This window comes from Limanda limanda, chromosome 18 (assembly GCF_963576545.1).
Source record: "Limanda limanda chromosome 18, fLimLim1.1, whole genome shotgun sequence".
Classification (NCBI taxonomy): Eukaryota; Metazoa; Chordata; class Actinopteri; order Pleuronectiformes; family Pleuronectidae; genus Limanda; species Limanda limanda.
The window spans coordinates 8439632-8448730 of NC_083653.1; positions in this window are offsets into that span (position 1 = coordinate 8439632).

The following is a 9099-nucleotide window of genomic DNA, read 5'->3' on the forward strand; positions in this document are numbered from 1 at the left end:
ATGGGGGTCAGGCCGTTGATGGGATTGAACTGGATAACCTCACACACCGGGAGTGCAGGAGTGGACTGTTAGAAGAGGGGAAATCCTTGTGTTGATTGATGCTTTTCATTTGCTCCATTGATTTGTTTTGGACTTGTGAGACGCTTGAAGGAGTGATTTAATTTGAGATGTATATATGATAAATATTCAATTTATCTTATTGCGTCTGTGGATTTAAACGCAGATCAAATCAACTTTGCGAAACAATAAAATCTTGTTAGTGTCTTTCCCGTCACAGTCGTATAGGTCTGCTTCCCACCTTCCACTGTTTCCCTCTCACACCTCTTTCTCTTTTATCACATTCTCTACTGTTTCTCAATTGTCAGCCCCACTTTTCCTCAATAACAGAGAGGAAGAGGTTGATGCTGGGCTGAGAGCGAGAGGGAGATGAGGTGAAAGAATCACGCAGGAAACAGAAAAGCTGCCCGTCCCACCCTCATCTGCTCCTTCACATCAGGCCAGTAGATACAGAGTTTATCGCTCCCTCACACGCACACAGACACACACACACAGACACACACAAGACTGTGTTATTTCCTCATGCGATGCATCATGCTCAGCTTGCTCTCAATCCATTTACTTTATAAGCCCACTAACCCCCATCGCGTTCCCATCCCCCCACCACCCTCTGGAGGTTGAGAGCATTACCTCCCACTGTAGCATGTGGCTGCATGTGACTGCGTTACATTTCGGTGCACTGAGGGTCACGAAGGGCAATTACTGCACTGTATGGCTTCCATGCTGCCGTTTTATGGTGAACGATTCTTCGAGAGAAGTGCCTGAATGTTGATGTGTTTCACCTCGTCTTGCATCATCCTCTACTGACCTACATGGAGATGTGCTATCTTGCAGAGTGTGCTCATTACTTTAGATTAATGACTAGATCATGTTGTACCAGAGGACTGTGTGTCTGTGTCTGTGTGTGTGTGTCGCAGCAATTTGACACACTGCTCCTCTTCCTCACTGTTTTTCCTCCATTGACTATAATGGCAGAATTCTCTTCTCCTCCTTTACGAACCGTGGAAGAAAACCCGTCTTATATTCAGATCAGCCAGAGGCACAGTTGTGTTGATAAGTGTAAAACTTCATTAGGTGCCGGGTCCAGATTCACATAAACACATGACACATGGTTGTTGTTTTGATGTTCTGTCCTCAAAAGGCCTTGTGTATAAAACTGTAATGAGATTATAACGTCTTTCAAAGGGTTGTGTTTTTTTCTTTACAGAGAAAATGTTATCATGTGAAGGAAAACTGTTACACTGTTACGCCACTGGGGCTTGGTAAAGTTAGAAATGTTCAAAACGACTTCCCTTGACCCCTGCAGACCTCCAGGGGTCCAAATACTCAGGTTTTAGGTTATTTGTTTACGTTCATCTTTCTGAATTTCCATCAGTAAAGTCCTTCTGATGTTTTATGTGTTATTCCTGTGTTGAATCAAGCTCTAAAATATTAATTATTTTCAAATTACAACACGCTAATTTGAAATAAAGAAAACTGATCACCAGGTTTTTAAGGGCATTGGTTGGTCGCTGCTGTATTGTGGAGGGTCAACCGACATACAGACAAACAGGCCGACATAGATTCCTCCATTTATAGTAAGATATGCTAAATATTATTTCATGATTACTGGCAATTGCTGTTTCGGGGCATATCATTGTATTATATTCATGCTTTGTATGCCTGAGTAGAATAGAATAGATGTGATGGTGTGCTATTATAATGATTCATAGATGGGTCCATTTGGTGCACAGTCAGTATAGACCCTCTCCCACCCCCAACCCACACACACACACACACACACACACAATGTCAAGGTCACTCTGTTCCACACATCCATATATCTTCTTTGCACTGGCCTAAATGGAGGGTGGGACGAACACAAAGAATCAAAGAGAGAGAGAGAGAGAGAGAGGGACCGAGAGAGAGAGGGAGGGAGAGAGAGTCAAAAGTATTGCTTTAGCCGTCTGTGTGTGCACATGCACGCACGTGTACGAGCGTGCATTCATTTGCACTCGCATGCGCGTGTGCTGGGGTGAATTATGGTCTTCCACTCACCATTAAAACCACCAGGGAAAAGGCATACATAGCTTCATTACTCCCAGTCTCAATCTTGCCCGCCCTCCCTCCGTCCCTTCCCCTTGTTTTCTCCACATGTTAAGTAATGGTGGTGATGGTGTGTTGGCTGCCGAGACAAAGACGCACTAATCTACCATAAAGAATGAGCCGTTAGGGAGGAGAAGCCAGAGGCCGATGTGACATAAATCTAATATAGTGGATTCTTATTTATCATGAATGTGTTTGTGAGAGGTTAGAAACTGTCTAAATGGCTTGAGAAGCGATGGCCTGCCTGGATGTGATGTTATTATGAATCTAACGCACATTGTGTGACCAGCTTACTGTAAAGACCATACAGTGCATCTTGGGTCTTTATGTGCGTCTCATGTCTCTTTGTCCTCAGCATGTGCGTGACAGCATGCATGCATCTGTGTGCATGTGTTGACGTGTTTATGCTTGTGTGACAGTGAATCATTTCCCCAGCCTTGTCTTGAAGGCCTCTTTTTCCATATGTGTTTCATATGTGTTTATGAGTGTGTGTGTTTTGGCCTTGTGCAGCTGTGTATCTGGATTCTTTTCTTGTGGGTGCGTTTGTGTGTATGTCCATGTACAGTAAAACTTGCAGCTGACTTTGTTTGTGAAGTCTGCAGACCCCCTCGCATGAGAGCAAGAATGGCTCCTGCACATAAATTCAGTCACAAACACCTTCAATGCTTTGTGGTTTAAACGTTTGCCGCTGCACTCGTCTCTCGCTCAGAGATCTTAGCCAACTGTAAACTGATAGAACCTTTGATCTGGAACGTGTGTTTTTTGCTTGTTTGCGTGCAGGGTTGCGTGCAGGGACCCGAGTGGATGCAGTCACGGAGAAGTCCCCATCACCATTAATCACCCGGAGATCATGACAAGATTCAGGGAGGAAAGAAATACAGCACAGAGAACAATAGATAGGGCTTTCATGTGATGCTCGGAGAAGGGCAGTTATGATGGTGTCACCGTTCATTGGCAGATATCGCACAAGAGGGACGGATGATCCTCACCGTGGAACAAAGGAGATGAGGTCTGGGGGAGGGGTGGCAGCAGGACAAGAAGACCTTAGCAATGGAGGTGGAGTAGGAGCGAGTGCAGCAGTTAATGTCGTGCAGGTTATCGTGGAGCTCCATCAAACCCCCCCGCAGAATGACATGTTTAAGACAGAGCAGGCCATCCGTGTGGGTTCAGTCTTTGTTGACAGTTCACTTATGTTGAGTGTTAGTTTGACATCTAGAGTTTCTATAGAAATACTCAATGTGACACAACTATGTATTGTATTTTTCCCTGCTTTGGATACAAATCCACTGCTCTGTGGGTGTCTGCGAGTACAACAGGGGTCAAGGAGGATGTTTATGTATTGCACACACCTGTCAGGTTCCACCATTTCACTTTGAAAGACAACTCCATATTGACGTTAGCCTCCCTTGTTGCCCTGAGGCAGTAATGTACAGGTATGTGCATGTTTCCATGTCGAGCAAAAATCGCTGCAAAGGGCCTGATCTCGCAATGTAGAGGAAAGTAACTGCTGGATTTTCCCCTTTGTCCAGATCCACCCACTCCACCAAGTAATAAACAAACGGACAGGGGTTAAAACATAACTTCCTTGGCCAATGTAATGACAGCGCTAATGACCAAGAATGCACGCTGCGGCTCACATTGTTTATAAATAATTGTACTCAGAAGCAAAGGAGATTTCGAGAAATATCTAAAGAAGGAAAATATATAAAACATGAAGATTCATAATAATCCAGGTATATCAATTGTAACTGGACAACAAATCTTGTTTTTGTTAGAGTCTGTCTCTGTCCCAGCTGCTTCAAACAGAAAAGGAAAACTCGCTTGACTTTGTCCTATAATACACTTATTATACTTTTATATTAAATATTTATATAATATTGATTGTAGAGCTAAACGATACATATTTGATTAGCTAATCAATAAACACAACATAATAGTAATTTTTCTAAAGACAAATAGCCAAAGTGTTGTGAGAATAAGTCACTTTTGTTCGTCTTACCAGACAATAAAATGCATATTAACTGTTCGGCAGTTTAAAGTAACAATCATCCATAAAGCATCTTGTGTAAAAACGAGACCACTATAATGCATGGCTTTGATATTATCAAAGCTAACTCACCATTTCATGCATATGATTTGCTCCCAATAAAAGAGCCTGATTGCAGCATTGGTTGGAAAAGAGAAAGCACAGAAAAGAGCAAAAGACATTGAAGATGTGAGGGTTAGTTAGTGTCGTACATACACAAAAAGACACTTACGGGCTCTCACTAAAGTATGACCCTGGTGAACACAACAAAGCCTGGAATTGAGCGAGGCGGGTACCGGCGGCCTTCACCAGCTCCCGTGTGTACTTGTTGAGAACAGCCTCTTGAACGCAAACGATGAAATTCACTTTTTTTTTTATTAAATCGCATTTCTTTTCCAGTCCAAACAACAAAAGAGGGGAGCAAATTACTGCAGAACACACTCTCCATTAGCATTTCATGTGTGAGTGCTCCACAGTGTGAGAAACAGATACACACGAGACCTGTGATGACTTAGTTGGTGAATATGTGAGTGTTTGAGCATGTTGTCACGTGGTCAGACGGCCATGGTAAAGCAGGGGAGGCAGACGGTGAAACACACAGGTCAGACAGGTCAGGACATATGCACACCCACATATCTATTCATCGAAACAGATAGAAGCTCCATCAGGATATTGCATTTTAATTAGCATTCAGAATGAGATGGACATGCCTCACTGGGATCTGTCAGGGCGATGGTAATCTCAGGGGAAACAAAGACCAGACAGTCTGTGGACCTATGTCAAATAGCACCTTATTTCAGATAATGCTGGATTAAAGTATTTTATTAGATGCTGTGTTTTACATAATGAGGATTTTATTCATATAGGTATTTGCTTTTGTCTCGGAGTTAGATGAGAAGACTGTTACTTGTTTTTTGTCTGTAAAACAAAACTACAGGTAGTAGCTGGTGAATTTAGCTTAATATAAAGTCTGGAGACAAAGGAACAGATAGAGTTGGGGTTAGGATTAGGTTTAGGGTTTGGGGTTGTGTTAAATTTGGGGTTGTGGTTGGGTTTGAGAATGGGTTAAGGGTAGAGTTGGATTAGGGTAAGGTTGGGTTTGGGATTTAGGGTTGTGTTATGGTTAGGGTTAGGGTTGTGGTAGAGTTGGGGTTAGGGTTGAGGTTGGAGTTGGGGTTAGGACTAGGGTAGTTCTGTTGGGATTGGGTTGGGTTAAATTAAAGATGCAGTGCTCTTAACGAGCACTCCAGGGGCACAGGCACTCTGAGATCACGGGTGTTTAAAAAAACATTTGCGGAGTCCCTATTTATATGGGTAGAGTTCCTACTTGAATGAGATGAAAATAAAAAATTAAAGGTTACCAGGTCAACGAGGTGACTGGAGTGTCTCTCCAATACAAATAATTGCGGTCTCTCCTGTGTGTGTGTGTTTGTGTGTGTTTGTGTATGTGTTCCTAAGGTGTGGCCCGTCTCTTGTGTAATATGAGCCTGTGTGTGTGTGTGTGAGATATTTTATTTTTCCATGCACACAAAAGTAAACAACAGGACAGTGACTCTGTCTCGTGTGTCTGCCTCATTTACATGTCTGTGTGCTCCTTTCGTCTTTAAAGACATCAGGCTAGTCTGGTTTCTACCCTCTGACTAAAGAGTGTGGACAGATGCTTCAGTTTGTCATAAGTATGGACCGCCTGACATTTAAAACTAAAAGACAGTGCCAAGGAAAAAGTACAGAATCTCTAATGAATCTCTAATATTAAGTGATTCTATATTCCTCTTTGCTTTTTACTTCTCTAATTAAACTGACAGCCACCACTGATGGAGTGAGAAAAGTGCTTGCAGTGAGGTATGAGAGGTTACTGTATCATCTTTTTATCTGCAGAATACACAATGTTCTTTCCTGTCTGAGACACAGCTCTCCCCATTACAAACTTACTTTGAACGTATTATTTCACCTCAGATTTTCTGACTAAGTACAAAAGCTGAATCTGTAATCTCACTCAGGAGAAGTTTGATTCGTCATGTCAGTGCACACGCACCACGGCTGTCAGGAACAAGGGAGACTGCTGACACAGCAGAACCCGAGAGCGACTCACTGCTGATTTGTGTCGTGTTCTCACGCCGACCTGCTGCCTCATAAAAACTTTGCTCTACTTTACTGCTGGAAAAGCTGAGTGAGGAGTCGTTAAATAAAGCTGCAAGTAGCACAAGAGGAGATAAGACTTCGGGAGGAAAACAGAACGACCTCTGTCCCATCAGGAGATCTGTGACCTGAGGAGTCAAGGAACACTTTGACAGATCAGCTCACATTGGAATAATACTTTTTTTGTGACTGACCAAGAAGTAGAAGTAGTAAAGAGAATATCAGCAAAACATGAAATCCACTTTTTTGAAATTCTGTGGCATTTTCATTTACATCTCGTGGCTTTAAACCTAGAGCATGTGTATGAGAAGTAAAACATGCAAACCTTATTTTAGGGAAAAGTCACCAACCTTTTGAGGCTGTATTTATCAGACTTTATACAAATTTATACAAAAAGTTTTCTTTGTATTATTACTTTTATCTTTATATATTGAAAGTGTAGTTGTGGCTCTCTCCTTATAGTCATTTAGAGAGGGGCCCGGTCGAAACACCTGCCCAGGGACACTGCCCAGGTAGCTGTTAATTTATATTTATATGTTTTCAATATGTTCAGTATTTTAAATCAAACAATAAAATTGAGGATTAAAATAATACACAGTTAAATGTGTCGAGCTCATAAGATTGTGTTGAATGACTAGTGTGAAAAATAAGGAAATTGGAAAAAGGAATTATGAAAGATAAGAAAGGATAGAAAGCATCACTTATACAGGTGAAAGTAAAGGTTGAAGAGAGAAGGACATCAAAGCGTACACCACTCAAGTCGGGGTCAAACCGGGACTGGATGGCGATCGAGTGAAAGTAACAAGAAGAAGCTCCTGTCCTGCCAGCTGAGTGCTCTCTGTCAGTCTGAGCTTCTGGCCAGAGACGGAGCCGGTTGCCACGGAGACAAGCCACCTTCAAGCAGGACGATGGCTCTCACAAATCAACCCGGCTGATTCCTGTGACGTGAGCTGCACCGATAACAGTGACGTGGCTGCAGGATGAGCTCGTGTGCATGGGACTGTGCAGCTGCTGGGGAGAGGAGCATCATGTTTTAGAGACACCTCCATCTCTTCCTCTCTCAGCAGCGTCTTCATCAGGTTAACTCTCACTATAGAGTCCACTGCTCTGCATGTTAGTGCCACCTGTCCTGGCAGCCTGTTTCACCCCCCTCCCATAGTGACAATGAAATCACAGAGACCATCTTCCTCCTCCCATTGGCTGGTGTGCTCCGTGGTGATGCCTTGTGATTGGGCATAGCCAGCCTGCACTACCGGCCAATCGGCTTCACTGTATCCAAGAGACAGAAGCATGTGAGGCTATTTAAATCCAACCAGAGGCTCACCAGACTGCTCAGATGTATATTTCACAGTATAACACTAAAAAGCCAAAGGGGGGGGGAAAGGTTCACTAGTGGACGAATGTGCAAATCCAGACAGAGCTGATTGGTGTTCAAAGTGGTCGGCCCATGTAGACGGGTAAAAGAGACCAAGAGGAGGAGCGAGAGTGGAATGAATGAACTTCTGCATCGTGTTCTCCTCCTGAACTCTGAGTTCATCCACATTATCCATCAGATCGTTCCATTCTGCTGCGTTTACAGTCGAGTCGCTGCAGTTCGGCGAGAGCAGGGACGGCTTCGGTTCAATCGGACGGACAGAGGAAGCAAAAGATGGAGGTCGTCAGTTCTCCTTTCCAACTAGAGTTTTTTCTTCCCGGGGGGAGGGAGCCAACTCTTGCTCTTTCATGCGGAGCAGGAGCGTTGCGTCAACTTGCAGTCGACCACGACCACACGGAGAAACTCACTGACGGGCGCCACGTAAGTCTGCGGCCATTTTGTGCCCACTCGTGTTTTTTTTTTTTAAACGTCATACTTTGTGTAACGACAAAATGGTGGACAAATCCGTATCCCGAGGTGACAACAAAATGATGTTCAACGAGGAAAATGCAAAAACTTAATTTCTGAAAGTGAGAATATTTGTAGTTGATCATGATTTATAGTTTATTGCTCATTTGACAGATTTGTATAATTAGTGATGAACTTTTTCTTTGATTTTTTTGTCGAACTACAATTTCAGTCAGAATTTGCTCGGATAAATTTGTAATAATCAACAGAAAATTAAGTTAGGTTTACCAGTTATGCTTTAATCAGCTTATATATGTTCTGAGCCGTAGGATTATCTGGTGTCTTTAGTGAATTTCTCTCATGAATTAGAGGAGAGGTCAAAAGGAGACGACAGCTTCGACTGCTATATTACAAATTATAAAAATAACAGAACTAGACTGCCTGGAAGTATCTGAATGTTTTTTTTTACGGAAAAAACACTGATCTTAATAAAAATTGAAGGGCAAGATAATTAAAGGAACTAAAGATACATAATATGTCTTTGCTTGATATCCGTGTGTTTCTCTGTGAAGTCATTTGTAATCTCTGAGCGGTTGCATGTTTCAAGCTTAAATAAATTAAGAAATATATTTGACATTTTCTTTTTTATTGGAGCTTTTTGTTTCTGTGACTTTTGTTGATCGTATGTCAGTTTGTTGGTGCCAACATTAAAAGAGATACAGAAAATATTTGTCCCATACTCAGACCTTTTTTTCCTATCAACATATTAGGTTAATGATCATGATATGTTTCTTTTATATCCAAATAATGTGGTGAATAGGAAACACTGTCGGAAAATGTATTTGTATTTGCTCAGTTGCTTTTTGTAATTTTAATTATAGCTATTTCTTCCGATCAGTTACTCTAGAAAAATATTTGGTCGTGAGGTCATGAACAAATATTTAGAAGTTTTCATTTTAAGAATAAACTG